The following is a 26,611-nucleotide window of genomic DNA, read 5'->3' as shown; positions in this document are numbered from 1 at the left end:
AATCTTGCAAAAAAGCTGCTGATTTGATTAGAAAGACTACTAATTACACTCTATAGCGACACTCTCGTGCCCAATCTCCTATTCATAGATCTGGCATTCTTCCTACTTCTTGTTTAGAAAAAATATTTTCTGGCTTGGTTAGAAGTTCTGGTAAACAGTTGTGTGTGGGGTGTCCACTTGAGCAAGCAGCTGTCCTTTGAAAATTGCCTTTATTATGTGAGGCTCCCAATTTTGCACTCAGAAGGTCTTAAAAAAAATCAGTTAAGCCAGAGGATCTCTAAGTAATCAGCTCTGAGAACTCTTGACTCAGCTGTGATTATTTGCTGACTGCCACTCCAGTGTCACTGGTGCCCACCTGTGAGCCTTTGTCTCCCGGCAGCAGTATGGTTTGCTACATGGGAATAGCTAACTGGTCTGCCTTGCCCCTTTTAGCTTCTTCCCTTTGCCAGCCCTTTGCTGGTCCAGCCCAGGCTGCATCTCCCTGAGTCTTAGCCAGGCTCTCGCTCTCAAGAGATGCCAGGAGAGTTGCCTGCTGGGTTAAGAGGTTGTGGCAGTCAGGTCCTCCTCACCAGCAGGTAGGAAGCTGGAAGAACCACAAATTGCTGCTGTTGCTATGGCAACCAGAGCTGCTGCTCAGAAAAGCTGTTAAAGAGGAAAAGCTCCTCTAGTCTTTTGATCTATCTTTCTGTATCTTCCCCTCCCTCACCCTTTATTAGGCACCTCAAGCAATCATCTCTTCTAATATCTCCACCCACCTCCTCCTGAGGAAATCATTCACACTGAGGCTTAAACCACCAAAGAGCCTCCATCCTTTAATAAGGCACAAATTCTTAAACCAAAGGAAGAAAATCTCATAATAGCTAATGTTATAAATTTATGCATCATTTGGCTGGCTGGGGAAAGTATCTCAAGGTGTAGGGTGGAGAATTCATTCATTCACTCATTCATCAAGCGTTTATTAAATACTCACCAATGAGTATCAGGAAAAATGCCAAACACAGAATTCAGAGACAAGTAAGATACAGCTTCTACTTCACAGTCTGGAGGAGAGACAGATGTGAAAATAAACTCCCACACTAAGATATTGCTGGTGTCTGACAGAAGTCTATCTGGGGCTTGTGGGGCATGAGGGAGGGGTAAGTTGGTCTATGGGAAGAGGTGTGTGGGGAGGTAGGAAAGGCTCATGAAGGACGTGAGTTGTGGGAGATGGATAGGAATGCAGTGAGCACACACATTACTTTGGAGGCCTGTATATGTTCCCCTGAGTTCATTATCATGGATTAATTTATTAGTTGGTGGGTTGAGACGTTGGAGGCCCAGAGAGCCTTTGGGAAATATAGAATAAATGTGATTCAGAGAAAGGCGGTGGGATCTCACTTGTGAGTGTTTGGAAGATGGAGATGGAAGCAGGGTGGTGGAAACTGGGAATCAGGCTAGGGACCGACTCAGACATCCTCCTGGGAGGCAAGGCCTGGCTAGGACATTGGACCTTGGGGAGGTGAGAGTGGGAATGACAGGAGGTTCATGTGGGAGGAGTAGTTGGCGTAAGGTAATGAAGCCCCTGGGGGTTGGGAGCCTGAAATTGGGTGGAGACAATGGTGGAAAAAGATCCATCTGATTATTATTAAGGGCAGTAGTGTCATAAGTAACAGCTGGGCTTTGGGATCAACAGATCTAAGTTTGTCTGGACTCTGCTACCACTAATTAGAGACTTTGGACAAGTAGCAGTATTTCTGGGCCTATTTCCTCAGCTGTAAAATGGGAAATCCATATCTGTAATTGGTTTTATGTGTCTTCCCCCAGAATTCATGTGCCAAAGCTCTAACCTCTAGTACTGTATTTGGAGGCAGGGTGTCCAGAACGTGACCATATTTGGAGGTTGGGTCTTTAAAGAGATGATTACATAAAAACGAGAATATTAGGATGGATGGGGCCTGGTCCGATATGACTGGTATCCTTCTAAGAAATTTGGACACAGACACATATAGAGGGGTGATGATGTGAAGACACAGGGAGAAGATGAACATCTACAAGCCATGGAGAGAGGCTTGGAACAGCGCTTTTCTTCACAAATCTCAGAAAGAACAACCCTGCGGACACTTTGATCTTGGACTTCCCAGAACTCCTCCAGAACTGTGAGAAAATAAATTTCTGTTGTTTAAGCCACCAGTCTGTGGTACTTTGTCATGTCAGCCCTAGGAAACTGAGGACTTATAAGAACTTTAATATCATAACTTGTGACGCAAAATTTGGATTTTTGCCACTTGAGTTCTGAAGCTGCTTTCAGAGCATAACTTTGCCCTTTTGGGCTCTGGAACTGCCTACAGAGCCAACAATCCACCCTCCCCACCCCAGTGCTGATTGTACTGTTTGATAAATTGTACGCCTTGCGTCGTTGTTATGTTAAATAATACTCCCTGTACTATGATTGTGTGATCAAAGGCAGCCTTTTTGTTCTACAGGCCTGAGCTGACACCAGGGCTTGATAAATGCTTAATCATATATTACCCATTGTTCTCACCTCACAACTTCCCTTGTTCAATCACCAAGTCAGCCAATTATTGAAAGTCCAGTGGCCACCACCAATCAGAAAACAAATGATGTAAGTTTATGATCTTGTTTCCCCTAGCAACCCACGTCTTGGATCCTCAGCTCCTTGCAACTTTTGCCTTTATAAACCTTGCTCTATGCCCTCCATTTTGGAAAGTATTCTCAGTTCATACTGAGGGCTGCGTTTTCCAGTTTGTAAATCGTCACCTGAATAAACTCTCTTCAAATTTCTTTAAAAAGATATCTCCGGATTTTTGTTTACAAAACTAATCCATGGAGTTACTGTGAAGATTAAGTAATTTATATAATACATTAAAGCATGTGATAATATTCAATATATGGTAGCTATTATTATTAAAACAGTAAGATTCACTCTAAATAAAAAATCCCAACCGACCTGCATATTTGGATTGTTAAGGCTACCGGGATTAATGGATTTCTCTGGTTATCTGAGTACCAGAGGACTCTGTGTTTCCATTCTGATGCCAGCTGAACTTTTAAACATGCCTCATCCATCCTTACACTGCCTAAAATTGAACCTTCTTCTTATTATTTTTTTTATTTACGGGCCTGAGTGCCTCTCTTTAATTGTAAGAGTTTGAAGTTGAATGTATACTGCTTCTAGAAAGAAGTTTTATTTTGTTTTTAATAAGTCAGTTGTCAATGTTTTCTAATGATTTGCTCGTTTTTCCCCCCACAGTGGAGTGCTAAAAATTCTAGTTAACTTTAAGGTCCTAGGAAATTGGACAAATTCAACATGTCAACATTTCCACGAGCACATTCTGTAAAATGTAGTTTTACATAACTGCTCTGCACTGTGAGGATTCAAACTTATTTCTGGAACTTTAATTATAATAAAATAACATATGCAAATTACTATCATTGTCTCCATTTATTTTAGACCAGCTGCTTCTAAACAATTAACAAACAGATCATGTAAATGTAATTAGTTAGGAGAAATACCAGACTCCAAACAGAAAATAGAAGAAACTGAATTCTATTTACAATTTTCCAGATTATGCTTCTCAATTGTGTTTTTGGGAGATGGTACCAAACAGTAAATTATACTTTGTTATTACCCTCATGTGACATTTTTACTTACCTACTAAGAGCAAAATTTATTTAGCTTCTTTCTCTCCCTTGGAGAGAAGGTTATAAACCACAGAACAAATGCTCTCTGTTGGTTCTTATCTACCTAGAAAATGCTGTGCCTGGAATTTCAAGTAAAGAAGAATAAGGAAGGGAGACTATGGGAAGATGCAACTCAGAGCCTCAGGAGGAGAGAATAAAGGACTTTTAACAAAGGTATGGTGGGTTAAAATGACACTGCTCCTGTCAGGCGGTGGAGCCTAGTACCCTACTCCTTGAATTTGGGATTTACTGGGCTTATTTACAACCAAATTGGTAAATAGAATGTGGGAGAACAAACATTATGTGATTTCCAAACTAGACCTCCGGAGGACTTGCAACTTCTGCTCTTAGTTTCTCCGAGCATCGTTGCTCCAAGACTGCCATGTAAAGAAGTTTGGTCTAGTTACCTTGAAGATGACAGACCATGTGAACAGAGACACAGCTGTCAGCCAGCACCAACTGCCAGAGGTATGAGTGAGGCCATCTTAGACTGTCCAGCTCCAGTCCAAGGCGCGATCAGGAGAAAAACAGTCTAGCTGAGCCTAGTCCACATTGTTGACCTACAGAATTGAGTCAGTAAAAGGGATATTGTTTTAAGTCACTAAGTTTTGGGTTGTTTGTTATACAGCAATGAATAACTGATACAAAAGCACATAAGACATAGAAAAAAACATTTTACAAAATGCAACATTCTGTCATGATGGAAACATTCAACAAACTAGGAATAGAAGGGAACTTCTTCAACCTGATAAAGAACATCTATGAAAAACCCACAGCTAACATCATACTTCACCATGAAAGACTGAATGCTTTCCCTCTAAGGTCATGAGCAAAATAAGGCTGTCCACTCCCGCTACGTCTATTCAGCATTGGATTGGAGAGTACTGGAACCAAGACAATTAGGGCAGAAAAAGGAGAAATAAAAGGCATCCGGATTTTAAAGGAAGCATTAAGACACTCTATTTGTAGATGATATGAACTTATACATAAAAAATCCTAAGGAATCTACTAAAAATTATTAGAACTAATAAGCAAGTTTAGCAATATACCAGATCCATGTACAAATATCAATTTGTATATGTTTCTATACACTTGCAATAAACAATCAGAAAATGAAATTAAGAAAATGATTCCATTGACAATAGCATCAACAAGAAAAAAAACACTAAGAAATAAGCTTAACAAAAGAAGTGCAAAACTTGTAAAATAAAAACTATAAAACACTGTTGAAAGAAATTAAAAATCTAAATAAATGGAAAGATATCCATGTTCATGAATGAGAGACTTAATATTGTTAATTGTTGGAATGGCAATACTATCCAAACTGATCACAGATTCAACACAATCTTAACAATCCTTATCAAGATCACAGCTGGCTTTTTTTTGCAGAATTGACAAGCTGATCTTAAAATTCACATGGAAATGCAAAAGACCAGAAATAGCTAAAACACTATTGACAAAGAACAAAGTTGGAGGACTCACACCTCTGGATTTAAAAATTTACTACAAACCTAGAGTAATCAAGACAGTATGTCATTGGCATAAGGATAGACATATAGATAAATGAATACAACTGATAGTCCAAAAATAAACCCTTAGATTGTGTTGGACAATTCACTCAGACAATTAAACAGAGAAAGGATAATCTTTTCAAGAAATGTACTGGGACAAATGGATATTCACATGCAAAAGAATTAACTCAAAATAGGTGATAGAAGAGCTAAAACTATGAAACTCCTAGACAAAACATAAGAGCAAATCTTTGTAACTTGGATAGACAATGGTTTCTTGGACAGAAAAGCAAAAGCACAAGTGACAAAAAAAAAATAGATAAATTGGATTTCATCAAAATTCAAAGCATTTGTTCTTCAAAGAACGCCATTAAGAAAGTGAAAGGAAAACCCACAGAATGCGAGAAAATGTCTACAAATTATATTTCTTATAAGGGACTTTTATCTACCATGTATAAAGAAACTTACAACTCAATAATAAAAAGAGAAACAACTCAATTTAAAAATGGGCAAAGGATTTGAATAGATATTTCTCTGAAGAAGATATACAAATGGCCAATAAGGACATGAAAAGATGCTCAACATCATTAGTTATTAAGGAAATCAGAACCACAATGACCTACCACTTCATACCCACATGTAGAGTACTTACAAATGAGCTGTGACACATGATAAGTTATCATTTACAAACAAATCAGCAATTATCATTTACAAAACAACTGACTTACTGACACTGGTTTTTCCAGTGGCTTTTCATGACCAAATATAAGTGCTAAGATAATTAGATTGAGACTCTACCATGTGAAGCCGCAGAGCAGGGAATGGCAGCCTCTACTGGACTGGGCCAGCTGACTATTCAGGGTGTGGATCCAATGTACTTCACCAGCGTTTTCTGCCCAGTGATACATAAATTCTAACCAGGCCTTTCTCTGCTTTTAATACCTAGAAATTTTTATGAAATAATTATTTAAGATGCTGACATCCCTAAAATGAATGATTCCACCCAGGTAAAATAATAGTGGCTTTAACACTTCAGATTTTATTTTCTAGTGTACAAACTGTCTAAAACTAGCAAGTTTTCTACCAGCCTGCCCCTCCCTCATTCCTCTGTTTTGGCACTTGTTCCCACGCTTGAAAATGGTTGCCAGAGCTTTGGCTATCACATCTGTGTTCCAGACAACTTGTAGAATGGAGAAAGGAAAAGGAAGGGTCTGGTTTACTTCTTAAAAGGGAGAATCCCTGGAAATAACACATATGCTTCTTACATCTCATTGACCAAAAATTGGTCACGTGACCACAGCTATCTGCAAGGGAGACTAGAAAATGTAATCTTAGCTGGTGGTAATGGGCCCACCAAAATCCTAGGGTTCTGTTACTAAAGATAGATGGGATATTGAGGGACAGCTAGCAGTCTCAGCTATACCTTCCTAATCAGGGGGGACCATACGTCTTCAGCTTAGTTTAAAGAAAGATTACAAATTAGTGCCCCCTTATTAGCCTGGGTTATCTTTATTAGCCTGGGTTAGTGCCAGTTCTTTGGATAAGACGCAATAATATTTATTGTAGGGGCTTATATTTCTTATGTTATATGATAATATTAGGTCTACGGGGAGTAAATATTTATTAATCTATTTATAATGTAAGTTCTTAATCATTTAATTCAAACCATAACAATTTATTTAAGCATGGTTGAAAAAGCATGGGCTTGGGTCAGAGAGACTTGGTTTGCCACAGACCTGCTGTGAGGATCAAATGGTACATGTGAAAGAGTGCAGTAGTCAACAAATAGTCAGCTAAATGCTTGCCCATCTTCCTCTCTTTCTTTCTTCCCTTCATCTTCCCTCCCTTCTATTAAAATTCTGTGTGCTGGCAGAGACCTAGTTGAGGTACGTTGCTTCACAATTACTTTTTAAAGTCAACTGTGTCTGGCTAAATTTAAAACAATATTGAGCTGGCTAGGGGACCAGTTGCTGACTTAGGCACATCTCTGGTTGAGGTTGACTAACTCTAGAGTTTTTTATTTGTTTATTTATTTTATTTTTTATTTTTTAAAGATTTTATTGGGGAAGGGGAACAGGACTTTATTGGGGAACAGTGTGTACTTCCAGGACTTTTTTTCCAAGTCAAGTTGTTGTCCTTTCAGTCTTAGTTGTGGAGGGCGCAGCTCAGCTCCAGGTCCAGTTGCTGTTTCTAGTTGCAGGGGGCACAGCCTACCATCCCTCGTGGGAGTCGAGGAGTTGAACTGGCAACCTTGTGCTTGAGAGGACATGCTCCAACCAACTGAGCCATCTGGGAGCTCAGTGGCAGCTCAGCTCAAGGTGCTGTGTTCAATTTTAGTTGCAGGGGGCGGAGCCCACCATCCCTTGTGGGAGTCGAGGAGTTGAACTGGCAATCTTGTGGTTGAGAGCCCACTGGCCCATGTGGGAATCGAACCGGCAGCCTTCAGAGTTAGAAGCACGGAGCTCCAACTGCCTGAGCCACCGGGCAGATTTAGGCCAGCTCCTAAATCTAGAGTTTTGAGTAGGGGAGTTCCTATGTGAGGGCAGAGTTTCAGTAACAGCTTAGAAAATAAACATACCCTCATTTCTAGCTCTGAAGCTAAGGGGCTGGTTTTTGTTTTTGTTTGTTTTTAAATGTAGCAGGCTTTCAACTATGGAGACAGTAGGAATAGGTTCCATGAGGCGTTTGGGCTTCCTGTACCCCTGGCTTTATAAAAAGGGCACACTCTTTCAGAGGCAGACCCACTAAAGGCCCAGTTTGGGGCAATTCTATTTCAGTTGTTTCTTTGGAAACTGCTGCCTGAATCATGTAAGCCACTGACAACAAAGAGTAGAAGGAGAAGCATTTTTTTTTTTTTAAACATCTGTATACCGTCCACTTCAAATAGTGATGGGGAGTGGTGGGGAAATTAACGGTTGTTTGGACAGCTTGAGTCTTTAAGCTGAGACACTAAAAAGTACTTTTCACATTGCTAAATACAACTTCCCTTCCTTACTCAAAGTTGAGATGTAACAACGGTTGATTACTATGCAGAAGCTTCTTTATCTTGACTATTTCTCAGTAGCTCACATGGGAGGATATTAATCACAGAAGTCTTTTGAGTCTTGAGTAGAGTGATTTTGGTCTTCTTAATAAGTTTTGACATTAAGTTGGTGAAAGTATGTACTAAAATGTTGACAGCCTCATTAATGTTAGGGATATTTATTATCTCTGGGAATTTCAGAGACTAAATATATGAACAATTTGGGATTACCTCTTTACCCAGATGCCTTTTATCTGAAGGGATGGATTCTTGGTTCACTGAGTGGTAAATGTGGGGAAACAGACTAGTGGAGTGGACAGAGCTTTAGATTAAGAGTTGGATCGCTTCGTTCAAGCCCTGCCTTGGGAATGAACTGGGGACGTGTGGAGTGTGAACTTGATAAGGGTCACTATGGGATTCATGACAAATAATTTTGGGTGTCAGGCATTGACGCAGGTGTTTCTGTTATGCTCTATTATTTAATTCTCATATGGACTCTATGAGGCGTTATTACTTACATCTCAGGTTTGGTTGCTCTCACACAGTTAGATCCGCTGGCATCTGCCCTGCATGTCTTCACATGGAGACATTTTATGGTTTGTAAATTATAAAAGGCTGTATAAACCTAAGAAATTGCTCTTCTCTTAGTTCCACAAAAATGGATCACACAGTTCAAGCTTCTTCCCTAAGATTCACTGGGTCACACACGATGAGGATTTCTGCAACTAGTGAGAAAAAAATAGTTTTGTGGTTATAAAAATCACATCTTAGGAAATAAAGTCCCATGTAAAAGGCAGGGAAGTCTGTTTGAATCTAAACAAAACTTCAGGTTTTCAAATGCCCAAACAGTTGATGGTTATGGCAGACGTTGTGGGTTGACTGAGTCAACTCCATTTCCATCCATAATTCCTTCTCTTCTTCTATCTTGGAAGCTGTCAAAGCTGAAACTCAGTCTTCCAACCTCCATGATGAGCAAGGGGTGGCCATGCAACACAAGTCCAGCCAAACAGATATGGGAGTGTTGGATCATAAAATAATTTGTTTGGTCTTTGTCCTCAGTTCCTGGTGGGGAGACTTTAAATGCTTGGAATTTCCTAGAGTGATCAGGGTGGCTTTGTTATTCACCTGGGACCCCTTAAAGCTCATCTGAGTTTACGTTAATGAGGTGACTCATGGTGGGCCCCTAAATAGTTTCAGGAGCTGGTCATGCTAGAAAGAATAACCCTGTGATTAGAGGGCTGGGACTTTGAGCCACGTGATTATCAGCCTGACCTCTGCAGAGAGGAGTGGAGTTGGAGATTGAGTTCAGTCAGGTAGCCAACAAGTCAATCAATCATGTCTGTATAATGAAATGCCAATAGAAACTGGCTGCCCAAAGCTTAGGGGAGGTTCCCTGGTTGGTGATACACATTGAAATGTCAAGAGGGTGATGCATCCTGAGGATACAGAAGCTTTGTATTTGGGACCCTTCCAGAACTTGCCCAGTGGGTCTCTTCTTTTGTTGGTTCTGATTTGTATCCTTTACTATTATAAAAATATAATTGTGGGTGTAGTGCTTTCCTGAGTTCTATGAGTCATTATAATAAATTGCTGAACCAGAGAAGATAGTAGGAACCCCTGAATTTGTATCCAATTTGTCAGAAGTGCAGGTGGCCTGGGAACCCCCATGCTTGTGGCTGATATCTGTACTGAGGGTAATCTTGTGAAAGATGATGCCCTTTACCTGTGAAAACTGACCAACTCCAGATAGTAAGCATTAAAATTGCATTGAAGGATGGATTGTCTTTTTATAAACAAAAAAGGAAAAGCTCATCAGGAGAAAGACCTCTGCTCTTATCTCTTTGACATTTTCTTCTTCCTGCCTAGAATGGGATACTATGTTTGGTGGTGCACTAGCCATTTTGTGACCATGAAGACTAAGGCCACACACAAAAGAAGGCAGAGCAGAAAGTTAGAAGAAGCTTAGGTCCATATTGACATGACAGAACAGCTACCCCAACCTTGGACTCAAGAATCCTGGACTCCTTGTAACATGAGGAAAACAAATCCCTATGTGTTAAGCTTCTCTTGGTTGGGTTTTCTGTTATTTGTGGTTAAATACATTTCTTACTGATATCTCATCCCCCATATGTTGTGTAAATGATAGCTCAGAAAGGAGGAAGAGATCAGGCAAATTTCCAAGTTACACAAATTGAATATAATGAGTTTCCCCCCCGCCCCCTTACTTCCTTTTCTGAAATGGCTTCTTGACATGTCTTTGTTATGACAGAAGAAATTATGTTCAAAAATAAAACTCCTTTTTCTTTGCTATAATGTTGATGGGTTCTTCAATTGTAAAGTATTTTCCTGCTTTTCACAATTTGGCGAATTAGAGATGACATCTTCCTTAGGATCAGCGGCTTGTTGTTCCATTTATGACAAAAATCATTGAAAAATTAGAGTTAAGTTTATTTTATCTGACATAACTATATCTGCCGAACAATTTGTGAACAAATGAAATTGTACCTTTTTATGGTCCAAAACTAACAAGATTACCTATAGCCCTCAAGATTGTTAAATTAAACAGTTTTTAAATTGTCTTTAGAAATCTATAGATTAAAAGAGACTTTATAGAAATATCAACTGGTTGCAATTTATGTACCTTATTTGGAGACTGATTTGAACAAACAAAATGTTAAACAAATCTGAAACAATCAGGATATTGAGAAAATGGCTGGATATTTTGTGATTTTTTAAATGGAATTGCAGTTACTTTTTCGGTGCAGTGATAACATTCGGGTTATATATTGGAGCCTTTATTTTTTAAAGATACATACTGCATTACTTATAGACAAATTATCTTGGATTTGTCCATGAATTCATAGCATGTCCATGAAGTTCATTGTTGAACCTGGGAGATGAGGTTCATTATACTAGTCTCTCAACTTTTCTATATGTCTGACATTTTCCATGATAATGATACGAAAACAAGCAGATGAATATGATTAGAGAAATAATGGAATTAATAGGAACAAATAAATTGATCGTTCTTCACGTAAGGAGCTTGAAAATCCTCACTCCATCCTAACAACTGGTAAAAAACTGAATAGATGAAAATAATCAACTCTCCTAGGATCCGTAAGAGAGGCAAAGAAACAGGACAAACTGCTGCCCTCAAGATTGGAGAGACACACGAATGAAAACGGAGCATAATTACCTAAGCAGAGACTCAGAAATTGCCCCAGGAACCAGCGCTGGATAGGAATACCAGAACTGCAACTGATGAATTGCTCGAGGCTCAAAGTGGACAACTCTAAGAGTTAAAAACTCCAGGGGCCCGAGCCATAGAGACCCCAGCAATTTTGTGAGATTTACCTCTAGGAGCTTGACCATGTTCCCACAGTACATATTAGAGAAAATCCCTTTGTGCTCACAGCAGAGGGAAGGGAAGAAGATCATTTTGAAATACACCAGAGCACTCTGTCCTTCACAAGGCCCATTCTCGGGAGAAACTGGTCAGCCAGAACCTAGCCTATGGCCTCACTGACCTGGGAAGGGAAATGCCCAGCCCCAGCCTACTCTAGCCATCCTCTCCAACCTAGGGGAGAAAAAAGCCAAAGAAACACTTGTGAAGTGCACAGTCCAGAGGCATGGACTCATTAAAAGACTGAGACCCAATCACGGGACTGTAGAACATTTCCCCTGCCCTCCCACCCAACACTTCACCACCACATTACTAAAGTCCTGTTCACAGCACTTCCTTTCACCTGGTACATCATGTCTGGCTATCAAGAAAAAAATGACAAAGCTTGCCCAAAGGCAAACAGTTTGAAGAGATAGTGCAAATATCAGAACCAGATATGGCAGAGATGTTGGAATTATCAGACTGGGAATTTAAAACATCTATGACTGTTTTAATAGGCTAAGGACTCCAATGGATAAAGTAGACAGAATCCAAAAACAGACGGGCAATGTAAGCAGAGAGCTGGGCATCCTAAGAAACAACCAGAAAGAAATGGTACAGATTAAAAACAAAACAAAATAAAACAAATCCCACTGTAACGGACATGAAGACTGCCTCTGATGGGCTTAACAGGTAGATTGAACATGGCTAAGGAAAGAATCTCTGAGCTTGAGGATATCTCAATAGAAACTTCCAAAAGTGAAAAACAAAAAGAAAAAAGACTGAAAAAAACAGAACAGAATTTCAAGGACTGTGGGACAACTTCAAAAGATAATAACATACATGTAATCGGAATACCAGAAAGAGAAGAAAGAGAGAAAGGAACAAAAGAAATATTTGAAATAATGACTGAGAATGTCCCCAAATAAATGTCAGACACCAAACCACAGATCCAGGAACACCAGAGAACACCAAGCAGGATGACTGTCCCCAAAACTATTCATTTCAGGGATGCTTTCTATGGTTTGTCAGATACTTAGCATTTGTAGTCCTGTGTTGTTAATTACTGTTTGACATTTTATCCCAACCAGATTAAAACCTTCTAAAAGGTAGGGACTTTTTCCTCATAATTTTTTTTTAAAATTCTTTTTTCATGACTTCAGTGGATCTTGAACAAGACATGTTCAGAAAAACATTCGTTCATGTGATGAGCAGCTTTGGTTGTTTCAGGGCTTACATGATTATTTACATCTTATTGAATATCTACTATATGCTTCAAGATTTTTTAGGACATTATCATGAATCTTTAAAAACCACTGGAAAGGGAGGTGTTACAGTCCTTAAACAGATGAGGAAACTTAGGCTCAGTGGGGTTAAAAATAACTTGTGTAAAAGCACACAGGTGGAAAGCAACAGAACTATGATTCTAACCCAGACTTGACTAATTCCAAAGAACTAACTCTTTGCACGCAATACAGAAGTTGTTAATATCCTGGGAACTCAGAAAGGCAAAGAGGTGGGGGTTCAAAGGAGAATCGTGGTACTATGTAAGACTGCATTTCCTTCTGAACGAATCATGTATATATGATCTGGAGACCAGAGAAGTAAGTGCTGGGCATGCAAAGTCCATCCCATGAAGTGAGGTGCGTCTCAGCACTTTTCACTCTGCAGCGTTGTCTCAGATGTGGAGCTCCTGGAAGACTCTGTTTCCTTGTGAAATCCCCACCACGTCCACCAGACAAAACCAGGGGTTTGAGCGAAACTTGTGAAACATGTCTGCTCTTGAAACAGAAAAATGGCTGCCCGGAGGGTCCAGGCTACCTAGCACAATACATGGCTTCATTGCCCCCAAATCATGTTTTTAGAGGTCGTTCCCTTTCCCAAAGCTTTCTCACGAAGTTGCCTCCATGTTCTCTCCCCTCCTTGTCTTGTTACTGCCAAGCAGTGCCATCCTCCCATCCCCTGCCCTTTTTATTTTTTCTCAAACTAGTGCAACTCCCAGGGCTAACCTCCTCAAAAGAGAGGAGAGAGAAAATGGCAAATAATGTATTGATAATTTAATATTTTTATTCCATCATAATTCAAACTATACAGAGTGCCAAATAAAACATTAGCATTTATCCCTGCCCTCTTCTCCCTCCACCCCACTCTCCAGATTTAAAAGATCACCCTTAAAAGACGGCCTTGGAGCTTTCTAAACTCTCCTCTATTCAACTACTCCTCTATTCATCATAAATTTCTAGATCTGTTTATAGTTTTTGCAGAAACAGAAAAAATTTAATCTTTCAAAAGCTGTCAGATGTATGTGCCCCTTATTCTGTGCCCCTTGTTCTGGGATCTTTTGTTTAGGACAATAAAGCCCTTTTATGAGTTTTTCGAAAAAGCAGAGACAAGGAGCGGAGCCCAGTCCACAGGGAGAGGCTGAGCCTTAAGAAGCACTAAGCTGCATTGCATAATAAAATACAAGGGTGTCTTCACTGGGTGGAGAATGGTATAACCTTGCACTCCTTAAACATCTTCAGAAATATTGGGAGGTCCCTGGGGTTGGGAGGCTGCCTTCATCCTGGGGAGTGAAGGCTTGAATCATTCTATTTGAATGTTACAGGAAAAGGGTGACCCCAGAAGGCTGGAGACCTGGGGGCCAGTTGAAGCAGCTACTGTAATGGGATTGTGTTACACATACTCTTCTGGGCCTGAGCATTCCACCTGAGACATCTTCCTTGTCTGATGTTTCGAGTGAGTTGTCACAACTTTTCGGTGATAGTGAGTGAAGTATGCATCCCGAATAGAAGGGCCTAGCTCATTAGTAGATGAACATCAATGAGTATCACAGGGCGAGGAAGTAAATTAACTTTGCTTCAAATGTAACTGTTCCTGCAGCAGCTGGAAGTGCGTGTTAATGACCTTCATATGGCTACGTGATGTGTTCACGTAGAAAACACATCAGCGGACCAGAGCGTGTCTTCTTTTCTAGACATTGATTTTTCCCTTTGAACAAAGGGGCCATGAGGCATCTGATTCAGAACAGAATGTTAAATTAAATGTGAAGGAGAAGAGATTGAGGCTTTTACAGTGTAGCTCAATTTTTCTACCAATGGGAGGCCTCTGCAAAATTATCACCCAACTTGATAAGGGCGCCACTGGTGGACAACAAATGCCCAGATCCCTTGGGAAATGAAGGGACTTCGGCCTGGTTGTGGTCTGTTTGTTGCTGGACCCCACCCCAACATCTTTGGTTTCCTTCTGGACTCTCTCCTTGCCTCAGTTTCCCCCCTTTTGTATACACCTGTCTTGCTCCCAAGTACTGTCCTCAGCACATCTGGGCTCTCCAGAAACACTCAGTTCTTGTCCCAATTCCTGGGGCTCCGATTTGTTATGAACAGAAGGTTGACTTTGGAGTTGAAAACCTGGATTTCAGCTTGGATTCTGCTCTTTAAACTGCTTTATCCTCCACTTTTCCGACTGGAAAATGACTCAGTGACTGGTCTTTACAATCTTCAGAATGACAATGTGTGTGGATGTGCTTTCTAGGCTATCAAGAGCTGTAGAAGGGCAAGGCAGCTTACCAGAAGCACCCAGGTGTACAGTTCCTGTCACTGTGACTAGCTAAGGCTGCCTCTGGGCCTCAGATTAAGAAATGGTGTTTTAGGGATTCCGAAATCATTTATGTTCACAGAACGCTGGATCTGGCAGGATCCTAGATCATCAAGATTCTAGTCCCACCATGCCACTTTATAGATGGGAAAACTGAGGGCAGTAACTGTCCCAGGGCAAAGCAGGATCAAAAACAGGGCAGTGCCAGGCCTGGATCTTAGGTCACTTGACCCCAGTCCTGGGCTCTCCCCTCCATTTGTGATGTCAGCTCCAGCATGTGGCTGGTTGTCTGTATGCTCCATGCTTCACAGAGTAGGAACTCAGACCGTAGCTGCAGTTCAGTCCTCTATTTTATGTGTCACGTTATATTAGTTTGCCATGCTGTTACATAGATTTCAGAATCATATTTAATGATCATATCATATTTCATACTATTGCTCTATCACAATTTATTTAACCATTCTTCCTTTTTTTGGATGTGTGGGTTATTTTTGATTTTTCTCCATTATCAGTAGTATTGCTTTGACAAATAGATGCCTTCAATTCTTTTCTCCTTTTGAATGATTTCCCAAGAATAAATTCCGAAGAGTTTAATTAAGGAGTCAAAGACGAAGAACAATTTTTGAGATGAGCAATTTACTTATCAAACACTTATTGAAGGTCTGCTGTACTCTTAAGTTCTGATTGTTGCAAGTGAAAGTCATAAAGGCTGAACTGAATGTACAGTGGCAAAAGTAGACATCTGTTAGAATATTTACCCCATCTGTTAAATGTCTGTTCAGTGCCAGGCACTAGGCCACCAGATGTTTTCATATATTAATTCCCGTCATATCACTAGAGGTAGCTCGATTATAGTCCTCTTTTGAAGATGAGAAAACTGAGGCTCAGGGAGTAACTACACAGCGAGTAAGCGGTCGAACTGGATTCAAACTGAGGTCCATTTGCCTTCAAAGCTCCTGTACTTCCCAGTCCTTCTTCATGTATATTTGCTAACCTGCTTTCTGAAAGATTGTGCAGCATTGTAGTTTGCCAAAGGCGTGTCTTTGTAGTTTACTCTGATAGCATAAGGTTTAATTATTTTCCTACCCAATTTTGGAGCGTTTTCAAAATGTAAAGGTATAAACATTTATTGTGTTCTGAAAGAGTGGCTTTCAAGGACTTCACTGAAAGGATTGACTAATACAGTGCTTCAGAGAGCATGGAAAGACTCACCTTCAAACACTGCTCTGAAAGCCGCTGCTAATTCCTAGGGTTTTGCCTTGATAACAGGGCAGAACTCACTCCCGTGGTTTCTGTAACTGTCCCAGATAATGCCATCATCCCTAACATCAGGGGATTTGGGGCATGTACTCATCACTATCAGATTTCAAAGGCTATAAAGCTCTTTGGTTTAGTGGGATTTCCAGGGCATGTGTGCTGAATCACAAGGCATTTAGTTCAGAATAACTTTTATTACACATGGGATTCATATTCATTGTAGAGAAATAAGGTAATCAAATAAGCCAAAAGTAGATTAAAAGTAGCCATAATCCCATCTCTGAGATGTATTTCCATCGTCTCTATATTGTAGTATATGTTTTTTATAAATATGATCTTACCATAGTTAATTTCCTATAGATTTTCTGCATTTTGGCATTCGAAATATAGCATACACGTCTCAAATAATTAAAGATACTTTGATAATGTTTTCCAAATGGCTACATGGTTTCATTGTGGCATAATGTACTCAATAAATTCTCTATTATTGGATATTTAAGTGGCTTTCATCATTTTTGCTACAATGCTTCCATGAACACTCTTATAGTTAAGTCTCATCCACATTTTTAATTGCTTTCTCAGGGTAAATTCCTATAAATGTAATTACTGGGTCAGAAGGCATGTGGTTTTTAAAAAGCTTCTTAAATCAATATTGATAAATTGGCACACAAATGATACACTCCCCAACTCTTGGACACTACATACAGTGCTTAATTTTTCCTGCCATCATAATTGGCCCATATATTATCTCATTTTACTTTTAATTTCTATTTCTCTGGTTAAAATGATGTTGAATATTTTTTCATGCATCTATTGACAAAGTGCTCTTATTTTAAATAAACATTTGACCAGATAGCTATTTCTAACTTACCACGTTTGGTTAGGCTAGCTTCAAGGCACCATGAAATCTGGATGCTTCCATTCTGACAGGTGTCCATCTTCCGTTCTAGAGCTGCTTATGGGCATGGCAACCACGATGAACACCTTGGAGAGCAAAAGATTAGAGGAAGAGATTTATCTGGAAGTAAGATTTTAATGTGCTGTGTGGCTGGAATCCAATTCTTGTTGAATGAAACAATGGGGGGGAGTCATAAAGGCTCTTGTGTTCAACCTGAGACCTTCAGCAGCTGTGAGGTTTTGAGTGCAGTGCAGGTATCAATTATCACACAAGTGAGGGGTGCTGCTGCTAATTTATTCCCATATCATTTCTATTTGTTGGTGCTTAAATCTCGCAACCTATTGCCAAATGTTATTTTCTTCTCCTCAGGAGAGTCACACACTTCAATTAGGCAAGGAGGGAGTGGGCTGTTCGGTTGCCTTCCAGATGACACCTCTCGGCTAGGAAAAGAAATCAGTGAAAACATTAAACCATTTAAAAACCATTTAAAATAGAGTTGCCTCTGTTTCCTGAAATGAAATCTCTCAAGGAAGCCTTAGCATGACAGAACTGTTAAGAAAGACTTTGTATTTTTCTTATGCTGTTTTCAGTAAATTCCTTAAGAATTATGAATCAGAGGCGGATAATACTAGAGTTTACACGCTTTATATGACTGAGTAATAATGACACAAATTAGTGTATTTAAAATGCAAAACTGAAAAATAATACCTAAGTCAATGCTTGCTATGAAAGCCAAATTTACGGTTGCCATGCTTAAATCTTCTTACTTCTCAACAGCAATTTTGTTTTCAAGATATGCAACTTCAATACTTACTCTTTCACTTATTTATCAATTCAAAAGACAGTTTTTAGTGTAGGTTTATGCCGGAGACAATACTAAGCAGTGAAGATAGTAAGATATGGTTGCAGTTCAACAGGAAATTGTATCTGGAGAAAAAAGTCAAATAGACAAACAGCTGTAATATAAAACAGGAAGCACATGTTAAAAAAGAGAGACAAAATGAAAAGTGGGTCTAAAAGGAAAAAATTGCTGCATGAAAAGTCAACTTTATGCCTCGTTTCCTGTATTAACTGTATATGAGATACAAACCAATTAAAACACACGATTTCAATTGTGCTGTTAAAGGTGGTTGCCTCTGCACAGTGGGGTTAGTCTGAAGAATCCAGGAGCCTTTTCTTGCCTGCGCCTCCAAAGCAGTCTTGACCCTGAACACCAGTGTGTGTCTGCTAAGGTTTTTAGAGGGCCTGGGTGCTGAATGCTGGTGTGGTGGGGGCAGTGAGTATTAAGAGGTCTTGTTTCCAAACTTAGCACCATGGGATCACAGGGAATTCTTCTGTTTCCCAGGTTTTGACAAATTCAGGTCTGCCCCAATGCATGTCTTTTTGGATTGAGCAAACCTAACTTTACAGGCTATATTATTTAAGCTCCCTGTTTTGGTTTAAGAGGCATTTCTTAGTATACATAAAGACCGATTTGGATTCAGGAGCCTTTTTGAGCTGCTGAATGCCAGGAGGTGCCAGTCACCATGCTGTCTCCTTGGCAGGTGTATATGCAGCTTGTCTTACGCAAAGGTCTGTTCTAAGAGAACTACTGACTGCTAGTTTACAACAGTGACTGTCTTGTGGATCATTTAAAAAATCTATTTTATGGTTTTTATTTGCATTAAAGACTAAAGATTATAAGCCTTGAGTATTGTCTGTATAATTCTTATGTCGGCTAAACGAAGTCATTGTGTATTATTCATTTCAGTGGTAATTATATTTTCAAGGTAATTACTATGAAGAGAGTCCATAGCGTTTAGCAGATTATCAAAGGGGTCACTGATACCCTAAAGATTGAATTGAATTTCAGCCCTCTGGGCACAGATAGGAAAGGGTTTTCAGAAGCTTTGTGATTACACTAATATGACACCATCTGCTCTTCAGGTCAGCGCTGGTTGTGCTGATGGAGAATTGCCATATACATTCTGTGTTGTTTGTTGCCTGTGAATTATTTCTCGTATTTTTTTGGATTAGGTTGAACAATAGGAAGTTTCTGCTATTTAACCTTCTGTTACTTACAAAAATCCAACTACAAATTGTTCAATCTAATATATAAATCCACGGTCTTAGTTTGAGCCCCTTTGAGAAGTAAAATGGAAATGCCCCTAAAATACATTTGTGACTTCACCACTTTTTCTCAGGAGGATAATGCCAAACATCTGGTTTGTTGTTGAATCACAACCCTCTCTGTCAAGGAATCCAATGATTGACTCTTTAGGACAAGACCCAAATCATGAGAAGATGACACCTGCGCTCTAGGGCCAGCTGGAACAAATACTAGGGCTGAAAACTAAAAGAAGATGATTATTTCAGGTGAAAGCCTTACTGGATTGTGCCAAGAGGAATATAATATGCAAGAGCTGGAAATGCTCTGTACACTTTACTTGACGTTAGTCTGGCCCCTACACAAGAATTTTTGTATAGTTTATAGTCCTGCAGTTCGACAGGTGAGGAGAAACAGGCGTGAAGACCAGAGAAATGCAACGCCAGTAATTAAGGGCTAGAACATCATCCCTTTGAATAAAAGGATTAAAGGGCTTGACTCTCATTAGCCTGGAAGAGAGAAGGATTGGAAGTGATTTAATAGCTGGCTCATATTTCAGGCTCTACTAGGATCAGTGCCATGGTTCTCTACCTCAATAGAGGCCTGACTAAGGGGAAATGAACTTCAACCACAGGAAGGGATGTCTTCTTGGTCATTATGATAACTGAATAGAAAAGGTGCTAGGTAACATTTAAAACAAATTTTTTCCCCCAAAGAACTGAGTAGAATCTTGGCATTGTCCTTTCAAGATATCTCTATTTCTGTCCTTATCTCTAACCAGTAGAAATAAGTGTCTAATAGTGACTTTTATAAAAAAAGCTTTTTATTAAAAATATAGTTAGCATACAATATTATATTAGTTTCAGGTGTACGAGTACACAATAGTTATTGAACATTTATGTGCCTAAAGAAGTGGTCGCTATAAGTCCAGCAACCATCTGACACGGGACCACGCTACGGCAATATTATTGACTATATTCCCCATCCTGTACAATACAGTCCCGTGACTTATTTGTTTTATACCTGAAAATTTGGACCACTTATTGCCCTTTATCTTCCCCCCGCTTTTAATTTTTCAGTTACAGTTGACATTCACTATTATGTTATATTAATTTCAGGTGTACAACATATGGTTAGACATTTATATAATTTAAGAAGTGATCCCCCTGATTAGTCTAGTACCCACCTGGCACTATACATAGTTATTACCATATTATTGACTATGTTCCTTATGTTTTACTTTACATCCCCCTGACTATTTTGTATAATAACTACCAATTTGTAGTTCTTAATCCCTTCCCCCTTTTCACCCAGCCCCCTCAACGCCCCTCCCGTCTGGCAACCATCAAAATATTCTCTGTATCTATGAGTCTCTTTCTGTTTTGTTTGTTGATTTTGTTCTTTAGATTCCACATATAAGCAAAATAACATTGCATCTTTCTTTCTCTGTCTGATATATTCCACTTGGCACAATACCCTCCAGGTCCATCCATGCTGCTACAGATGGTAAGAACCCATTCCCTTCCCTGGTTGAGCAACATTTCACTATACATACATACATATATATATATATATATATATATATATATATATATATATATATATATGTGTGTGTGTGTGTGTGTGTGTGTGTGTGTGTGTGTGTGTGTGTGTGTGTATGCCACCTCTTCTTTATCCATTCTTCCATCGACAGACACACCGGCTGCCTCCACATTTGGGCCATTGTAAACAATGCTGCAATGAACATATGGATACACATGTCCCCCCAAAATAGCGTTTTTGGGTTTCTTCGGATAAATACCAGGAAGTAGGATTACTGGGTCCTTCTTTGTCTTTTGTTATAGCCTTTGTTTTAAAGTCTATTTTGTCTGGTATAAGTAGTGCTACCCCAGCCTTTTTTCTTTGTTTGTTTCTATTTTCATGAAATAACTTTTTCCATCCCTTTACTTTCAGTCCGTGTGTGTCTTTCAATCTGAAGTGAGGTTCTTGTAGGCAGCATATGTAAGAGTTTTGTTTTCTTATTCATTAAGCTACTTTATGTTTTTGATTGGAGCATTTAACTCACTTATATTGAAAGCAATTGTTGATGGATATGTAGTTATTGCCATTTTATTATTTATATTTTTTATCTTTTTTTTTTTTTCTATCTTAAAGAAGTCTCTCTAACATTCCTTGTAATATTGGTTTGGTGGTGATGAACTCCTTTAGCTTTTTTGTGTCTGGGTAGCTCTTTATCTGTCCTTTGCTTTTTAAATGATAGCTTTGCTGGGTAGAGTACCCTTGATTGTAGGTCCTTGTTTTTTTTTTTTTTTTTTTTTATCACTTTGAATATTTTGTGCCAATCCCTTCTGGCCTACAAAGTTTCTGATGAGAAATCAGCTGACAGTCTTATGGGAGCTCCTTGTGGGTAATTAACTGATTTTCTCTTGCTGCTTTCAGGATTCTCTCTTTGTCTTTAACCTTTGCCATTTTAATTATAATGTGTCTTGGTGTGGGCTTGTTTGGGTTCATCTTTTTTTGGGACTCTCTGCACTTCTGGGCTTGTATGTCTATTTTCTTTACCAGGTTAGGAAAGTTTTCAGTCATTATTTCTTCAAATAGGTTCTCAATCCCTTGCTTTCTCTCTTTGCTCTTTGGTACCCCTGTGATGTCATGTTGTTATGTTTGATGTTGTCCCAGAGGTCTCTTAAACAATCCTCATTTTTTTGGATTCTTTTTTCTTTTTGCTGTTCTGATTGGGTGTTTTTTGCTACCTTGTCTTCCAAATCACTGATGCAATTCTCTGCTTTATCTAGTCTGCTGGTGATTCCTTCTAGTGCATTCTTCATTTCAGTTATTGTATTCTTCACTTCTGACTGGTTGTTTTTTATAGTTTCTATGTCGTATTTTATGCTTGCTATCTCTTTGTTGAAGAGTCACTAAATTCCTTGAGTATCGTTAAAACCACTGTTTTGAATTCTGTATCTGGTAGGTTGCTTGCCTCCATTTTGTTTCATGCTTTTTCTGGAGTTTTCTCCTGTTCTTTCATGTCGGACATATTTCTTTGTTTCCTCATTGGGGCTGGCTCTCCGTGTTTGTTTCTATGTATTATGTAGGGCTGCTGTGTCTCCCAGTCTTGCTGGGTGGCCTTAAGAAGTAGGGGTCCTGTTGCACAGTCTCCCAGGTCACCTGAGCTGGGTGCTCCAGGAGTGTCCCTTGTGTGGGTGTCCCACTGATTGCTGTTGGCATGTCAGTGGGTGGTATTGACCCTCAGTTTGACTGGCTGTGGGGTTTGGCCACATCCACAGTTTATGGGCTGCTGTGCAGGGGGCTTACCCCACGGAGCTGGACTCACCCCAGCAGGCTCTGGTGCCTGTTGAGACTGCCTTTTGTGTGTGCTGCTTGTGGGGTTAACTGGGTGGAGCTCTGCTGTGATCTGAAGCCAACTTCCAAATATGTTGGTCCTGGGGCCTCTTGGGAGGAGCTCCAGTGCAGGCCCACGTCAGCCACTGCCTGTGACTAGCCAGGGAGTACTTGGTAGGAGCTACAAAGTGATCCACGCTTGGTCACTGCCTGTGCTGTACCTAGAGAAGCATGGGAGAGGCCATGCTGTGAACTGAGGATGGCTGCCACTAGTACCAGGTCGGTAGCTCTGCAAAAAGCCAGAACACTCTGAGGCCTGATGCCACCTGCTACCTCCTGTAGCGTTTAGCTGCTGATAAAGCCTCCAGTGTATGTGAGTTGGGTGAGGCAGGGTCTCAGTGAGTCAGCAAGGTGGAGCCGCAGAGCTCAGCAGGCCAATCAGATTGAGATTTGTCCCATGGGGGCGGGCTCAACATAGGAAATATAGCGCCTGCATGTCGGCCATACGGAAGGAGAGCCCCACACAGGGAGTCATGAAGTTACACAACTCAGTCTCCAGTGACCCCCGAGTCACTGTCCCTTTGCTGGAGCCCAGGGTAAATACCTGCGCTAGCCCTTTAAGAGGGTGTTTGGGTTTCCTGCAGCTTTCTGTCTCACCCCAATGGTCAGAATCCCCACTGTTTTTCACAGCCAGAATTTGTAGTGTTTCCTCTTCTCAGCACCAGTAGTCTGGGATGAAGAGCCTGGCATGGGGGGTTAGTGTCCCTTGCTCCTTCATGGGGAACCTCTGAAGGCCAAGATATGTCTCCTGATTTTCAACTTCCACGCGTGGGTATGTGACCAGTCCGTTCTGCGTCTCTGCCTCTCCTACCAGTCTCGATATGGCTTTTTTATATCCTTAGTTATAAAACTGCTCAAGTAGACCTCAGATGGTTCTCTAGGTTGATTGTTCTGTAATTTAGTTGTAATTTTGATGTGTTCATGGGAATGAGGCAAGTACTCCATCATCTTTGATTTCCTAATAGTGACTCTTTAAGAATTAGAAATAGGCTGGTGGGAAAGAGTTTGGGAGGTGGCAGGGGACCTTTATGCTATCTTAAATTGAATGATGCTTGAGCTAAGGCCCGTTCTGACTGTGGTAAAATCACATAATTTCTGTCTTTTCCCTCCTATCAATGGAAGGTGAATCGGGAAATATACTATTAGAGTATTTTAAAAAAATAGTTTGTTGAGATGAAATCTATACAACATAAAAACAACCATTTTAAAGTGAACAATTCAGTGAATTTAGTACATTCACAATATTGAGCAATCACCACCTCTATCTAGTTTCAAAACATTACTACCCATCAAAAGTAAAATGCCTCACCCATTTAGCAATTTCTCCCCCATTCTCTCCTGCTTCCTAGCCCATGACAACCAATCTACATTTTATCTTTATAGATTTCTCTATTTCATATAAAAGGAATCATGCAACATGTGACATTTTTGTGCCTGGCTTCTTTCACTTAATATAATATTTTCAAGGTCATTAATGTTGTAGCGCGTTATTTTATTAGTACTTAATTCCTTTTTATGGCTGAATAATACTCCGTTGTATGTATATGCCATGATTTGTTTATTCATTTATCAGTTGATGGGCATTTGAGTTGCTTCTACCTTTTGGCTGTTGTGAATGATGCTGCTGTGAACATTCATATACACATACTTGCTTGAGTCCCTGCTTTTCTATCCTTTGGGTACATACCTAGGAGTTGAATTGTGGGGTCATATGTTTATTCTATGTTTAACTTTTTGAGGAACTGTCAAACTATTTTCCACAGTGGCTGAACCATTTAAATTCCTACCAGTAATGTACTAGGGTTCCAATTTTTCCACATCTTAAACAACACTTGTTATTATCTGTTTTGCTTTTTTTCATTGTAGCCATCCTAGTGGGTGTGAAGTGGTATATTATTGGGGTTTTGATTTGCAGTTCCCTAATAACTAATGATATTGAGCATCTTGTCATGTTTTTGTTGGAATTTGTATATCTTCTTTGGAGAAATTTCTCTTCAAATCCTTTGCCCATTTTTGAAATTGGGTTGTCTTTGTAGTTGAGCCATTATCATATATCTATCTATACATAATATATGTATAATAGTCTAATTCTCCAGCACTTTTAGAGGATGTTATAAGATGGTGGTTTTCCTTTGTCATGAACTGAATAATCCTGTACTATAGTGTGTCGCAAAGTTTAGCATGCATAACAATCACCAAAAGTTTGTGTTAATACAGATTCATGGCCCCCTCACCCCTCTTCTCCTAGATTCTCAAAAGGTTTGGGATGAGGCCAAGAATTTGTACTTTTAACTCCCAGGTGATGCCAATGCTGTTGGGCCGTGGACCACACTTTGAGAGGGATGCTGAGATAGACAGCGTTTTGAGTGTCTGTCCCATCCCTAAACTCCTATTCTGAGACCCTCCTCTTCTTCTTCCAGAATAATAGGTTTCTGGGCCTTGTATGTACTCCATGACTGTTTCCCTCAACCACAGGCTATTAGACAATAGGAGGATGCCTGACCCGAGCTGGACCAACTGGATTTTCTCTCTTGGGAATTTGCAAAAGGGACTCAGAGACACTAGCCAGTTTTCTGCTGGTTTCATGAGTTGAGTTGTGTAGGTGCTAAGCTATGGTGTTACCATCTTTCTCCAAGTGCTTTAAAAAACAGAGAAAGCCAATCTTCAGGGAGGTGAGTGGGAAGAAACACACCTGTCAAAAGAACAGGGGAAGTGAGAGAATAATAACAATAATAGCTAACACTTACTGAACATTTGGTATGTGTCAGGTAATGGTGTTTTAAAAAAATTTAGTATCAATTTTTAAAATAAACTTTTAATTTTGGAATAATTTTTAAATATACAGAAAAGTTACAAAGACAATGCAGAGAGTTCCTGTATATGTCTCACGCAGTACCTCCTAATATTAACATATTTAATAAGTAGAGTACATTTGTCAAAACTAAGAAATTAACTTTAATATATTATTATTAACTAAATTTCAGACTTCATTTGAATTTTGCCAGTTTTTACGCCATCTTTGGGGGTCTAAGATCTAATCCAGGATGCCTCATTGAATTTAGTCATGGTGTCTCCTTAGTCTCCTTGAGTCTGTGATAATTTCTCACATTTCCCTTGTTTATCATGATCTTGGCAGTTTTGAGGAGTATTGGTCAGATATTTTGTAGAATGAGCCCAATTTGAATTTGTGTGGTATTTTCCTTATGGATAGACTCAAGTTAATGGTTTCTGGGAAAAATTCCACAGAAATAAAGTTCCCTCCTCATGACATCATACGGGGGGTGTGCATGAAATCAACATGACTTATCACAGGTGACGTTAACCTTGGTCATTTGGTTAAGGTGGTGTCTGTTAGGCTTCTCTAATGTAAAGTTACTATTTATCCCTTTCCATTCTCTAGTCTTTGAAAGTGAGTTATTAAATCCAGTCCACACTCATGGAGAGGGGAATTAAGCTGTACCTCCTGGAAGGAGCAGTAACTACATATCTTATTTGAAATTTTGTAAGGAATATTTGTCCTTTATCCTTATAATTAATTGTTTATTTTTATTTGTTTAGTATAGACTCATGAATACATTTATGCTTTGGGTTATAATCTAATCTCATGTTGTTTCTTTTGCTCAAATTGTTCTAGCTTTGCTCATTGGGAGCTCTTTTACTTTGGCTACTGTATTCTTTTCACATCCCTTTACTATTCGCTCCTCCTCCTCCTCTTCTTCCTCTTCTTTGTCCTCCTCCTCCTGTTTCTTTTCGTACTTCCTTACTTTCCAGGCACTGT

The sequence above is a fragment of the Rhinolophus sinicus genome, chromosome 1 (genome assembly GCF_057876585.1).
Source record: "Rhinolophus sinicus isolate RSI-liver-muscle chromosome 1, RSI-T2T, whole genome shotgun sequence".
Classification (NCBI taxonomy): domain Eukaryota; kingdom Metazoa; phylum Chordata; class Mammalia; order Chiroptera; family Rhinolophidae; genus Rhinolophus; species Rhinolophus sinicus.
The sequence above is the reverse complement of the archived record's forward strand: the minus strand, read 5'-3'. Positions refer to the sequence as shown.